The sequence below is a fragment of the Eschrichtius robustus genome, chromosome 5, assembly GCF_028021215.1.
Source record: "Eschrichtius robustus isolate mEscRob2 chromosome 5, mEscRob2.pri, whole genome shotgun sequence".
NCBI lineage: Eukaryota > Metazoa > Chordata > Mammalia > Artiodactyla > Eschrichtiidae > Eschrichtius > Eschrichtius robustus.
In genome coordinates, this window is record NC_090828.1 from 40269484 (window position 1) to 40285104 (window position 15621).

At 37.2% G+C, this 15621-nt stretch overlaps 1 long non-coding RNA gene across 2 annotated transcripts in view; it reads left to right on the top strand.

Annotated features, from left to right (window-relative positions):
* LOC137764810 (uncharacterized) overlaps positions 1-15621 on the top strand; it is a 496427-nt gene that overhangs the window by 53259 nt on the left and 427547 nt on the right. The gene's annotated exons all lie outside the window — the stretch shown is intronic.

Here is a 15621-nt window from a genome sequence, read left to right on the forward strand (position 1 = left end):
GTTTTTAAGTTCATAAATGTGCAGCTTCTATATGTGACCTGATAGAACACTCTAATTTTTCCCTAAAGATAATTGTTTTTAGAGATCAAATATAATTCCAAATGTTCTATATTAGAACTCTAAAATTTTTGAAGAAGTGACTTTTCAGGTGCTTGGCATTAGTGAGAAAATTTTGAAAGTAGCTTTTCTGTAATCTTGAGTCAGTTCTGATCCAGCAGGGATTACTATGGATGCCAACACCATGGGAGCCCTGGGGACAAATCCTGCTGTGTGCTTGCTGGCATCCACTGGATTTTCTTGGAAGTTCAGTCAATCTTGATAAATATGATTTCTTCCCAAAAGAACAAGACCTGCTTGTGCTCCAGGAGGCTGTTGGGACTGACTTTTCTTTCGGGAAAGTTGGTAGGGGTCAAATTTTATGCCTTAAATACCCATTATCTTTAGTCACTACCCCAAATACCAGCTTTTTCAGTAATCAATACTCTATACTTGCAGCCATTTTTTTTTTCTTGAGCCAACTTTCATAGCTCTTTTTCTTCTAAAACCATTCTCTTTTGCCTTTTGAAATCCTCATTCTGTGGTATAAAATTTTTATGTTCTTCTCCAAATCTCCCTACCTTAACTGAATCTTAGATAGCTCCAAAAAGACTGCATTCGTTGTAGGTCTTTTAGTTAACGTCACGCCTTATCCTATAAGCCAAAAAACTCAATATTGGAAGTGGGATAAGCATCCTCACCACTCTCATAATCCAGCTTTTGTGATTTTATTTTTTCTGATTTTCTTTATATACAGTAATAGAAAAAACAACCATATTTTTTGACGACGAGGACAGCTAGCTATCCATCTCACTATCTTTCCCCATTCCTACCTTCTGACCTCCGGATCATTCCCTGTCACTCTTTGAGGACTTTGGTGTCCATCTACAATCTTTTTTGTGAACAGTATCCTGCCATCCTCCAATACGAGGTCAAATCACATTTGGATTTCTCTAGAAGAGAAATTATCTAGTGATTATAGTACTGTGGCTGTATCCATTGACAATCTCTTCACTCCACTTCAACTGTATCTCCCAAGATTCACCTTGGACATTTTCCCTTTCCATAACTATGTCACTTCTAAATTCTTATCTTAAAATATCCCACTTTATATCTATAAGCAGCTATGCTTTCGATTCTCTCACATTAAAGGAGAATGTATCACATTAGAAGAATGTGAACTTTTAAATCAGTCAGAATTGAGTTTGAATTTTAATTCTGGATTTTTTAACAGTGTTATTATCCTCAATAGCTGACTTAATCAAATTGGGCTTTAGTTTTCTAAGTAATAATAGTTAAGATACATCAGTCAAGTTTTAAACCTAGCTATACACTTGCTTTAGAATTCTTAACCTTTTGATTGCACCTAATACAAAGGAACACGTTGCTACCTTTTTTAGATTAAACATTAAAGTCCACTCTCTCGTTCCTTCTATCACTCCTTGGATCCAGAAGAGAAACACAGGAGGTCCTTAGCTGGAGCACATGCCATACAACTCTATGTGTGATATTCAGCACATGCTAAGGAATTATAAGGATTGTATGAATTCATATGTAAAGGTTTCAGAAACCGAGGATGCTGACTTCTCTTTTGGTCAGTGTAGAATCAGCACTAACAGACTTAATTGTAAGAGCTAGGTAATCATTCATTAAGTGCAAAGTCCCTGGAATATACTAGGTGAATAGTAAATGTATGACTATGTATTATTCCCACTACCAAGGTTGCTCAACCTTTTTGAGTTGTTAGGGCCTCTACTCTCTCCTGGCCATCAGCACTCTTCTTGCTTCCTCCCTTCTTCAGCATGGATGCTATGGTTCGTCACCTCAGTGATTCTCTTGCTAATACCAACAAAATCTTTGCCCTCTTGTCTTTTCCTCCCATTTTCCTGGCAAAGCAAAATCCCATCTCAACCAGTTTTCTATCTTTTCTGGTCCTACTTCTGGCTTTCTAATGATTGCTGGAAATGTGACATAATAATGCAAATTTCCATTACAATAAATCCATGATCTCCGGCATTAACTGTACTATTTGGGCTAACCAGAAGTTGTTTTCTTTTTTTTATAGGTGTTTTGTTTATCCATTTTTTGCAGCAATTTTATAAAACCATCCCTGTTATTATGTTACACTATTCCACCCCCCTCTTAAAACATGACTTAAGAGATCCCTCCTTAACTTCCTGTTACCCTGCCTTAAAATGACACAAATTTATATCTATGATTTTCTCTTTAAATTTTATCTCCAAATAATTATAATCTACTATGTAAGGCAGTAGTGAATCCCATTTATTGAATGGACTCTGCTTCATCAGTAATTTTTTTCCCCTCCAGTATCTTCGAGTTTTCCTAAATAGGCCCTTCTTCTATTTGAAATATAATTGACCCTTAAACAACTGTGGGGGTAAATCCATGTTTAATTTATAGTCAGCTCTCCTTATATGTGGTTCTGCATCCACAGACTCAACCAACTTCAGATTGTATAGTACTGTAGTAGGTATTTATTGAAAAAAATCTGTGTACCTGTGCAGCTCAAACCTGCATTGTTTAAGGGTCAGAGGTACACTTAAGTTCCTTTTGCCACAAACCCCTCTCTTTACGTCATGCCCAACTCTGTGGTCAGTATATCTCCTTCCTTGAATGTGTATTGACTCCTTCTTTCTCCACTTTTTCACTTTCTGTTCATACTTAAACTTTTGAAATTTTGCTTCTGCTCCACCCATTTCAATAAATCCACTTTCACTAATGTCCTATGTTGTTAAATACAATAGACACATCTGTGTCTCTGTCATCCTTACCTTATGTTAGCGTTTGCTGATATTTATCACTCTCTCATCTAAACAAAATTTCTTCCCTTGGATTCCATGATTCTTGACTCTCTTGACTTTCTTCCAACATCTCTCAATGTCCTTTGCTGCTTTCCTCTTTCTCTATACTGGCATCGTTTTCCTCCCTGATACTCTTAACTAGTTCAAATAAAACCCAAACTCCTCTAAGCAGGACATTTACAAGTTCTTTAGGATCTGCCCCCAGCTTACATCTCTGTCTTCATTTCTATCAAGTCTTCAACTCCTCATGCAAACTATTTACTTTAATCGTGCTAGCCAAACTGTCTCTTTTTCCCTTTGGTCTTTGTACATCTTATCCCTCTGCTTGGAACACATCTTCATCCTTCTTGTCTTCATTATGTCTTAGTGGTTTTTAAGTCTGACTTTCCTAACATCTCCTACATGGCCTTGGTGCCTTGTTTGGTGTCTGAGGGGGCACTGTGACTTACGGCTGGCACTCATCTCACTTTACTGTAACTGCCTATTTACTTACCAGTCTCTTCAACTTCCTCTATGTGGGTTGGAACAACCTTATTCCTCACTGGGCCCCCAGTTCCCAGCAAAATGGCTGAAAGATGCTTATTATGTACGTTTAGAATGAATTAATGATGATCCTTAGTCATATCTGACTAAACCAAATGAAATGCTTTTGTTTCTTTACGTGAAATGTAAGGTTAATATCATTGTTGATGATGTTTTTACCTGATCTACCTGGTAGTATGTAATATACCTTTAATAAATGCTCATTTCCCATTCTGGCTATCATAGACCATCTTTATTTGTCAATAAAACAAATACATGTTCTCTTTCATCCTCCCTCCTCAAACTTCACTGTCTAGTGGGCACTACCGTTTTAGCAGCCCATAAAGAAAGCATCTTACTCAGTCTCATCTCTTCTAAAATCCTGCCTTTATGTTTTTCCAAAAAATCTTCAAAAACTAGTTCTTTTCTCCTTTGAATTTCTGCTCTTGCCATCTCTCATCTGTAATATTTCAGGTTTCTCCTCTAATTGCATATCTCTAGCTCTGTACTACTGCTGTCAATCTTCAATTTCAGAATGTAAGTTTTCTTATCAACCCAAACCTGTCTCCACACTCATAATTTTTTTTTTAAAGCAGGCTTTGTTAATGGCCTGGCATTCTGAGAACTTGCTTACTGTACTCTCAAGAGGAACTGGGTCATATGTGAATTCGGTGTTTTTTATGAGTCCATTTGCTGTAGATAAAGTGGGTAGTTAAGCCTCAGAAAATCCAGGATTGTCATTTCACTGGAAAATGAAAGTTTCCCAATTCATCTTGGCTCACAGTTTATCATAATAAACGCTTCAGAGATGAATGCTTTTAACATTCACTGAGATTTTTCTGAACTTTTAAATATGCATTCACTTTACTGTTCTCAAATGTTATGTACTGTGAATATTTATTAAGAATAATTTACAAAACACTGCTGAATAGTGATGAATTTAATAATGTATCTTGTTGTAAGACACTTCTGAAATTTATAGAACTTCAATAAGCCTTTAAATATTTTTTCATATTTTTTTTCATTTTAATATCTAGCAAGAGAATAGTTGAGATCCCCTCTACACTCACATTAATAGATTTGTAACTGTTGAGTGAGTTTGACTGTACACTATATATATATATCGGGAGGTTAGTTATAACTATGAAAGCTAATATAGGAGATTATGTGGAGTCATGCGAAACAAAGGAGAAAAAAAGTTTGTCTCAAAAGATTGTTCTTTATCAAAGGAAAACCACAAATCACACTTTCCCTATGACCTTTCTCATACTGGTTATATTTGTTACATCTAGAACTTTTCAGCTGCTTTTCATCTTTTCTCTATGTTCTCATTATGTTTTGTATTTGTGGCAATCGTTAAGCTGGTGGAATTCTCCTTCAATATAATTTCTCTTGCCAGTTAAAAATATTCTCAAGAAAATGACACAAGGTGTCCCTCATAATTTAGGAAGAGTGTTTAGAGAAAAATTTCCCATGTAACTCAGCCCTATGTGTTCAGGCTAAAACTGAATGCTGTGGCTTACTGATCTCTTCTCATAAAGAAGTAGACATTTGTGAACTTTACCATCAGACTTTGTCTCATTAGTTGTAATTGAATAAATCTTAACATTGTTGACATATTAAGTTGGAGGACAGGTACAGTGAAAATTCAATTCTGGATGCTAGAGACTTTACATTGAGCTTTAACTTGAGTCTCAGAATTGCTGCTTAAAATTATGCTAAGTTCAATAAGTCAGACAGAAAGACAAATACTATATGATATCACTTATATGTGGAATCTAAAAAATACAACAAACTAGTGAATATAACAAAAAAAGCAGCAGACTCACAGATAGAGAAAACAGACCGGTGGTAACCAGTGGGGAGAGGGAAAGAGGGGCAATATAGATGGGAGATTAAGAAGTACAAACTACTAGGTATAAAATAAGCTACAAGGATATATTGTACAACACGGGGAATATAGCAAATGTTTTATAATAACTATCAATGGAGTGTAACCTTTAAAAACTGTGAATCACTATATTGCACACCTGGAATTTATATAATATTATACATCAAAAATAGTTCATTAAAAAATGTTCTGCATTAAATGTTATATTGGTTAAATTTCAAAAAGATAACTTAAGGTAAAACATTTAAATGAAAAGCTCAAAGAGAAAAATTATTACCTGTATTCTCACCACCTAAATAGCTATTTTAAAAAATTTTCTTCTATAATCTGTCATATACACTGTCCCTAAGTATCCTCAAGGGATTGGTTCCAGGAAGCCCTCTGTGGATAATAAAATCCGTGGATACTCAAGTCCCTTACAGTCAGTCCTCTCAATCCACGGGTTCCACATCTGCAGATTCAACTAAGGGCTGATCGAATATTTCTATTTGTATATTTACCATATAAGAGGAATAGATTTCCATTATAATTAAGGTCATGAAGGAGAGTCATGTATCTCATTTTCCTAAATTGAATTTCTTTCTCCTTTCTTGAATTGGAGGGAAGTCTCATCTTAATTTGTCCAAAGTTTTGTCATTTAACACCCATAGGTTACATTTTTTGCATGACCCCTTGACCTTTCTCATACTGGTTATATTTGTTACATCTAGAACTTTTCAGCTGCTATTCATCTTTTCTCTATGTTCTTTGATTTTTCTGGTAATACCAAGCAACCCTATTTCCAGGGTTATTTTAAAGTCTGTGACATTATGGTTAAAATAATGTTTAAAAAAGCAATCCCAGTGTTTTTGGATCATGAGTTGTGATGATATATTTCAATTTAAAAGGTTAAGAAAATAACTTGGATTTTAATTGTGACAAAATTTAGTATTTTTGTTAAGAAAACTAGTTATAAACTGTGAAGCTCAAATCTTTCTCATGATATTTCGTGTTTACGTGTACTACCATCTACACACCTTGCTCTATCAGAACATGGCCTTCCCATTTCCAATTCTTGCCTGTGAATACAGGAATAATTTTGGGCATAGGGGAAAGAAATAAAAACAAATATAACAGTTTTTGTTTCATTTACTCAATGATTTTATGTCCTCAGTAGAATTTAATTTTTATGTAGATTTTACCTGTTTTTGTTAATTTTGTAAATTCCTAAGAATTTTCTTTTTGTTACTCTGTAAATGGTAACTTTCCTTCTATTATATTTGATTTTTGTAATCTGCCACAGTAGAGTTCTTATTGCTCCTAATACTTTATAAGATTTGATTCTCTTGGTATTCTACACATATGTCATCTACCACTAGTGCCTGCTTCTGTCTTTCAATTTTTCTTTCTTTCTTTCTATCATGTACTTGCATTGGACAGTTTAGAGCAGTGTTAAGTTGTAATGGTGTAAGCAGTTATTATTATTGATTATATTTGTACATGCTCTAAATATCCATATATTTTGGAGTTAACTTCACTTGTGGTCATGTGTTCTTCTTCTGATGGATTTCCTTTTCTTTCTTTCTTTTTTTTTTTTTTAAGTTTATTTATTTATTTATGGCCGCGTTGTGTCTTTGTTTCTGCGCGAGGGCTCCCTCTAGCTGCGGCAAGCGGGGGCCACTCTTCATCACGGTGCGCGGGCCCCTCACCATCGCGGCCCCTCCCGCCGCGGAGCACAGGCTCCAGACGCGCAGGCTCAGCAGCCGTGGCTCACGGGCCCAGTCGCTCCGCGGCATGCGGGATCTTCCCAGACCAGGGCTCGAACCCGCGTCCCCCGCATTAGCAGGCAGACTCCCAACCACTGCACCACCAGGGAAGCCCCTCTTTTTTTTTTTTTTGATGTGGACCATTTTTAAAGTCGTTATTGAATTTGTTACAATATTGCTTCTGTTTTATGTTTTGTTTTTTTGGCCTCCAAGCATGTGGGATCTTAGCTCCCCGACCAGGGTTTGAACCCGCACGCCCTCCATTGGAAGGCAAAGTCTTAACCACTGGACTGCCAGGGAAGTCCTCTGATGGATTTCTTGATCCCATTTGCCCAAAGCCTATTTAAAACTTTTGCACCATATTTAAAGCCACGGTCTTATTTTTACTGTGATATCTTGGTCAGATTTTGGTGTCAATGTCATGATGACTTTGTAAAAAAGTAATGGTAAGCGTGATGGTTAATTGTATGTGTCAGCTTGGGTAGGCTCTGGTGCCCACTTGTTTGGCACCATCTAAATACTACTCCAGATGTTACTATGAAAATATTTTGTAGATGCAATAAAATTTTACTATCAGTTAACTCTAAGTAAAGGAGATTACTATCAATAATACTAGGGTAAACCTCACTTAATCAGTCGAAGAGCAAAATTTGAGGTTTCCTGAGAAAGAAGGAATTCTGCCTCAAAACTGCAGCAAACTCAGGAAACTTGCCTGAGCTCCCAGCCTGCTCTTCTGCCCTACAAATTGAAACTTACCAGCCCCCCATATTTTTTGAACCATTGGTTCTAGTTGGTTCAGTGTTTCCTTTTCGCCTTCCCTCTTCATGATTACAAAGGCAGTATAGATAGCATGGTAGTTAAGAGGATGGACATAGGACAGAATCTGTGAAATTTTCTGTGTATGTGATGTGTATCACATCACTTTGGAATAGTGACAATTGTGTCTTTTCCTTTCCAATCATTGTCTCTTTGCTGTTGTTGCTATTCTTGTATTAGTGTACTGATTAGGATTCCTAATATAATGTTGAATAAGATTGGTGATATTGCTTTGTTTTGTTTCCTGTCTCAAAGGGAAATGATGTTTTGCTTTAGGTTTTTTGTTGTTGTTGTTAATATAGGATAAATACTAGACAAAAAAACCCTATTGCATAATTTGTAGATGCAATTGAAAAATAAATGCCATGATTCAGTAAGCTAAGCATGTGAAGAGCTTCTCCCATTTGATTTTATGTATATTTGTAATATATATTTTTCATCTATGGAAGCTGTTAAAATCAGTTATTGAAATAATGTGAGCATAGAAATAGTTATATTGCTCTGTCATTAAATGTTAAAATAAAATTTTCAAAAATAATTAAGCAGAGAGTCATTAACATTGTGTCAGAGAAGATTATCAAAAAGAATATTCTATTGAGAGCAAAATTCTTTTTGTATTGTTAAGAAATTTTAAAAACACAAAAATTATTTGAAAATATTGTTTTTTAATCTAAATCATTTTTTAAATGTCTATTTTTGTGTTTTTATCTACTGAATAAAATATGTTAATGCATGGATATAAGTAACCAACAAATAAATATAAATATATAAATATTGGGGGAACATTGGCAGGAATGAACTTCTTCTGATAGTCATGATCAAAATGTTTGGTGATCACTATACCATAGCATTCTTTTTTTTTTTTTTTTTTTTTTAATATTTATTTATTTGGCTGCACCGGGTCTTAGTTGCGGCATGTGGGAGCTTCATCGTGGCACGCAGGATCTTTTGTTGCCGTGCACAGGCTTTTCTCTAGTTGTGGCATGCGGGCTCCAGAGTGCACAGGCTCAGTAGTTGCGGCATGCGGGCTCTCTAGTTGTGGCGTGTGGGCTCCAGAGCACACGGGCTCAGTAGTTGCGGCACGAGGGCTCTCTGGTTGTGGCGTGCGGGCTACAGAGTGCACGGGCTTAGTTGCCCCGTGGCATGTGGGATCTTAGTTCCCTGACCAGAGATCGAACCCATGTCCTCTGCATTGGAAGGCAGATTCTTAACCACTGGACCACCAGGGAAGTCCCTATACGGCAGCATTCTTTGCAATCATAGTATATCTGACAGAACTTTAAACACTACCATTAGATTTGAGCTCTCAAAATTTTTGGTAGTTTTTTAGTGAACATTACCATGAGGTTAAGAACTTTTCTATTCAGGGAAGGATGTAAGTGAAAGCCAGAGTGTTTCTAAGGAATGAGCAGAATAGTTAGGCACGTGTGTGTGAAAGGTGAAGGTATAGATCAAAATAGCACACAGTTTTTAAACTTGGTGTCTAGATTGGCAGTATACATAAGACTGAAAGAAGAGATCTAGAGAATGATCCAGGAGTATTTAACTTGATGGTTTGGAGAAAATAGTTAAAGGTTGGTGGTTAAGCCCTTGGTGAAAAAAAATACCTCTCTGAAGGGTTAACTCGCTGACACTTCCTTAGGCACAGAGGTGCAGGAGGTTGTTGGCATATACCACAGTAGACGTTCCACCTCTGAGGTAAGTTGAGAGGATACAGGCAAACACCACTCTTCTGCCGAAGATCTGCTGAGTCTTTGAGACATCCAAGCAAAGATGACAAGTAGACAGTTGGATATATGGATTGGGAGTTAGAGAAGATTCAGAGTGGGGGATATTTATTAGTTGGTTATGGCATTTTAGAAGATAATATAACTTTAAGGAAGGGGTAGATAAGGTTGCCTAGGGAAATAGCATAGAATGAGAAGATAAAGTCTTAGATGCAGTCTGGGTTTTAGAGTTCAAGTAGCAGACGAAGGTATGATGATGGGGACAGAAGTGAAATAGCCAGAGAAGAGAGAAAATAATAGTGAAGGGACATGGACACTGACAAAGAAAACAGCCATTCTATATTCTTAGTAAATATCTCATAAAATTCAGGTTAATGGATGCTACATAATAAATGACCCATAAAACAATTCAGTTATTCTTCCTAAAAGGCTAAAAATCCCTGCCTATGTATACCTCATTTTGGAGAAAGAGTCAAGACTATATAAGGATTGAATGATTGCTTCCTTTATTCATGTAAGTAGGGAGGATACTTATTGTGATTTGCTAACATCTAGGAAGTTCCCATATTCCAATCTGTTCTCTTGGTATCTGGAGAAACAATAGACCAACAGAAAGTGTGTGCTTCCTATTTTATACCTGCTCTAAGGATTTATCTGCTATTCATAGCTGTCACTGGCACCCTGCTTCCTACCCACGGTGAAGGAGGTCTTCAGGTTGAGTAAGCGTGAGTGGATGCAGTTATAATTGGTTGATAGCAGCAGAAATAGTGAACAAGTTGTCCAATTGTTGCAAGAATTCTTTGGAAGAGTCAGGGGTAGTCAGCCAAGCAGAGACATTATTGTCACGAGGCAACAGGATGAAGTCAGTAGTGGGGAAAAAATTCAGGTTCTCTTTTTCCATTTTGATCCTGGAGAAGCCAGAAGGCATAATTCAGAGAATTAATGTAGACTCTTATTTTTGCCCTGCACAATCTGTTGGTACCCTCAGGTTGGTAATCTAGAGAAGTAACCGTTGAATTATGAAGTCCCCCAAAGACAGATAGACTTCATTTAACAGTTGCTGTGAGATCATGCGTAACTTAAATCTAACCCACACAGGCCTTTGTTATATCTGGTCTATAGAAAAAAAGAAAAAAAAGAGAGAGAGAGAGAGAGCAAGAATTGGAATCAAATTATATCTAGTAGAAAGTTGGGCTGAAGATAAGGAGGAAGCCAAAAAAAGGATGCAATTAGACTGGGAAAAGTGACAAATTAAATATTGTGGAATATTTCAGTTGGCTAGAAATGGGTTGTAAAATTAATTCATTGGTCTTTATCTCTACTGTTTTAATAAAAGTAGGATTTTCTTCATAATAGTGTCATTAGTTTGAAAGTATTGTGTTTAAATCTCCCCCCAAACTGTATTAAAAGCCAATCCAATTGTATTCTGGATCTAATATAAGGCTTTTCACTGTCTGAGGAGATCTCAATTCTTAGTTTGCAAATTGCATCATTGTCCCAAATGATACGGATATATAGCAAAAAATACCAATAATCCTAGTAAGAGATTGTGGAGTTTTTTTAAGAGGGATATAGAACTTTAAGAAGTTGTTTAAATAAAACAAGAAGTGAGAGATAACATTGCATAGAGCTATGAGTTCTCGGGTCTCCCCAAGTTCCACATGGGAACAGTTGGTGAGAAGATAACGGTGCACTTTCTAAGGAGTCTATACCACCCTCTAGAACTCTGCCATATAACCTGAGCCACTTGACTGTTGCAGAGATCTAGCCCTGTGTCTACTGCCTTACAAGATGCAGGAAATTATTGAAAAAAATTCTGATATTTACTGCAGGATAGGGTGAAGATGTTGTTTCCCAGCAGCATCTCTCTGTAGCTCCAGACTTTAGGTATCTCTGAGCTCATTTCTCCATGAAGAAACCATGAAGTGATGTCAAATAATTAATCATTTAAAATGTTTACTCCATGCCTATGTCTACCATTAATATACTAGGGAAAATGAATAAATATTAATTATGTTTTTGTGTCTATTGTTCCCTAATTATATATTTGAAAATTAAAGTTGGTAAAATATCTTATTTATGATATAGACAATTGACACCATGTGTATGTGCCCAAAGGGGAAAAGTAAAAATATTTGCTTTCTTTAAATGTTAATAGTAGCTCCATTGCTTGGCTTCCACTTTTTCTTCCAGATAAAGAGACTGAAAAGCCCCACATTTTTTTGCAGATTCCCTTGTAGTTAGGGCTTTGGATTTCAGTTATTTTCTGGAAAACTGATACACCTGTGACAGATTTAGAAGGCAGAAGGGAAGCAGAAGCCAACTTCCTGCTGCTGTTGCAGCCAGCAAACAATGTCTGGAAACACCAATATTTATAAGCAGTTGACAAAGCTTATATTTTATATCTTAACCTCTTTATACCAGGTTTTAAAACTTATTTGCATAGGCTTAATTCCTTGAGTTTTCTTTCTTCTCTGGATTACAATTTTCAAAGTAAAAAAGCTGTACCCTTTTTTTTTTACTAGGAGTGCTGATGGGTTTTTTGCTTGCTTTACTGTTTGTTTTATTGCCATTGATTATTTTTGGTTCCTTTCATTAGGTTTTTGGGAGAAGGTCTTTGAATCTCAGTATTGTCCTCCTGCTCTGCTACCCTAATCCCCTGGGTGCATTCAGTCTTTATGGGTGGTGTGAGTGCCAGGGAAAAAACAGGCATAGCTCATTTTATCACACTTCCCTTTATTGTGCTTCACAGATACTGTGTTTTTTACAAATTGAAGGTTTGTAGCAACCCTGTACTGAGCGAGTCTATTGGTGCCATTTTTTCAACAGCATTTGCTCCCTTCGTGTCTGCATCACATTTTGGAAATTCTTACAATATTTCAAACTTTTTCATTATAATTGTATTTGTTATGGTGATCTGTGATGAGTAATCTTTGATGTTACTACTACGACTCACTAAAGGCTCAGATGATGGTTAGAAATTTTTAACAATAAAATATATTATAATTAAGGTATGTAAATTTTTTAAGGCATAATGCTATTGTACACCTAATAGACTACAGTACAGTGTAAACGTAACTTTTATATGCACTGAAAACCAAAACATTTGTGTGACTTGCTTTATTGTGATAATCACTTGATTGTGGTGCTCTGGACTGAACCTACAGTATCTCCAAGGTATGCCTGTAATCCCCTCATTTGGGTCAGTTTACGGGAACCACCAAACCTGGAGAATGAACCGGCCATCACATGGTCCCTTTTTTCTCCCAATCAGTAGTAGACAACAGGTGAAGCAACATGTATACACAAAGATTTATCTGCATTGACTACGTGAGAGATACCAGAGGTCTGAGATACTCAAGAATTCCCTAAATTATTGGGCTTGATAAAATCTTTAGCATTCACACATCTGTCCAGTTTCGATTGTGTCTTTGTCCACTGTACAAACCCCTCTGAAGACACTCCCCAGACTTCTCTCGAAGATGAACTTAACTATCTACTTACTAATTACTGTTTACTTTCTTTTCTTGTTGCTTTTCACATATAATGTGATTATTAGAAGCAGGGTGGGCATGGGAGTTGGGGGGGTGAATTGTAACTGGTAATGGTGCTGGTTAAGTTCTGTTTCAGCCAGGACCTTGCCTCCATTTGACTGAAACTCACCTGTGTTCCTGCCTCATCCCACCCGTATGGTAACAATAATTTAGAGACTTTGTAGTCTCTGTCTCCTTATCTAGTTTGATTTCCTTAATGTCTCCCCAAATTTACTAAGGTAAGATCCAGAATATTTCCAATCTTTAGTCCAAATACATCTATTTATCCCTTAGGCCAAATACATCTGTCAATATTTATTATGTAATACATTTCTAGCTTATAACGTCTCCATATTTTCCCTATGACAAATACTAAACAATTCTTTCTTATCAGTATTCAAAACTGAAAAGTATGAATAAACAAAAATAAAAATGATTTTTATCCCTTAATTGGCATGAATTAATATTTTCTTTACTTAATTCTTCTTTTTATCACCTGCTTAAATCATCATATGATGTAACATATGATGTAATTAGGATGTAAAATTAGAATAGGTCAATAACAATGATTTACAGAATTGAAAAAGTTTTAAAAAATCACACAATATTTTATAATTTACAAATGCATCATCAAGCAATATGATAAAGTTACTTTTTTTCTTATAAGAAGGACTGCTGCAGAGGGAATTCTAGAATTAGTAGAAGCCTCATGAATAATGGCAAACAGGTGCTTCATGAAACAGAACGAAACCATGAAGCATGGTGGCCTTGAATATGAAATGTCCTTTCTGAAAGTCCTTCTGTTTTTTCAGTCAGCCCTCAGAATTGAATAGCATTTAAGCTTTTGTATGTAGAGATCAGATATTTCATGAACTCAAGGACCTGACTAATTGCTTGTGAATACTGAGAATCCTGTAAAAATTATAGAAGTAAATTCTTGTGAAGGAGCAAAGAACACAGATCTAGGAGTGGTTTTTTAAGAACAAAGACTGAAATATTTCATTACATTTAGAAAGAATTGTTGCTTGAAATCTCATATTAAGATGCATTCATTCAGGTGCCAAGAGCGATACATTGATGGATTGCAGTACAAAGGGGAAAAAAGGAGAGGAAGGTACAGTACTACATATGCTACTAAACTCATTTCACCTGTAAAGGGAAGAATATTGATTTCATTCATCTCACTTAGTTGGGAGCCTGACTTAAGAAAAATTCAGGTTCATTGACGTCAACTCTAAAGATGACAGGATTGTATTGAGAACAGAAAAAAGGGACCAGAAAAATGATAAATGTAACTTCATTAAGAAAATTTAAAAACACTATTTTTCTTCATGAGAAGGCAGCAAAGGAGCCAGGGATTCTGGCTGCATCTTTAATCTGCGGTGACCTCAGTGGCGTTTGTGATCTATGGGCTTTCACTTACGAGTGTGTGTGAATGTGTGTGTGTGTGGCGTTTCCAAGAACAGTCAGGACACACAGGTCAATAGAACTAGTGCATAAAACTTTTTTTTCCCTGAAGGTTATTTGTTTTGTATGTGTATGTTTGTGTATTGAAAATAACAAGAAGCTTTATAAAAATAATGCAATAGGACGACCTTCAAGATGGCAGAGGAATAAGACGTGGAGATCACCTTTCTTCCCCACAAATACATCAAAAATACATCTACATGTGGAACAACTCATACAGAACACCTACTGAATGCTGGCAAAAGATCTCAGAGTTCCCCAAAGGCAAGAAAATTCCCACGTACCTGGGTAGGGCAAAAGAAAAAAGAAAAAACAGAGACAAAAGAATAGGGATGGGACCTGCATCTCTGGGACGGAGCTGTGAAGGAGGAAAAATTTCCACACACTAGGAAGCCCCTTCACTGGCGGAGACAGGGGTTGGGCCGGGGGGGAAGCTTGAGAGCCATGGAGGAGAGCACAGCAACAGAGGTGCAGAGGGCAAAGCGGAGAGATTCCTGCACAGAGGATCGGTGCCGACCAGCACTCACCAGCCTGAGAGGCTTGTCTGCTCACCCGCTGGGGTGGGTCGGGGCTGGGAGCTGAGGCTCAGGCTTCAGAGGTCAGATCCTAGGGAGAGGACTGGGGTTGGCTGCGTGAACACAGCCTGAAGGGGGCTATTGCACCACAGCTAGCCAGGAGGGAGTCTGGGAAAAGTCTGGATCTGCCTAAGAGGCAAGAGGCCATTGTTTCGGGGTGTGCGAGGAGAGGGGATTCCTTCCCTGTCTGACCACAGAAGGCAGAGCACCACCTCAGTGAGCTCCAGAGACGGGCACGAGCTGTGGCTATCAGCTCAGACCCCAGAGATGAGCATGAAACACTAAGGCTGCTGCTGCAACCACCAAAAATCCTGTGTGCAAGCACAGATCACTATCCACACCCCTCCAGGAGACTGTGCAACATGCCGCCACCAGGGTCGCATGTTCCAGGGACAAGTTCCCTGCGAGAACATACGGTGCGCCTCAGGCTGTTGCAACGTCACGCCAGCCTCTGCCGCAGAAGCCTTGCATTCCAATTTTAACTACC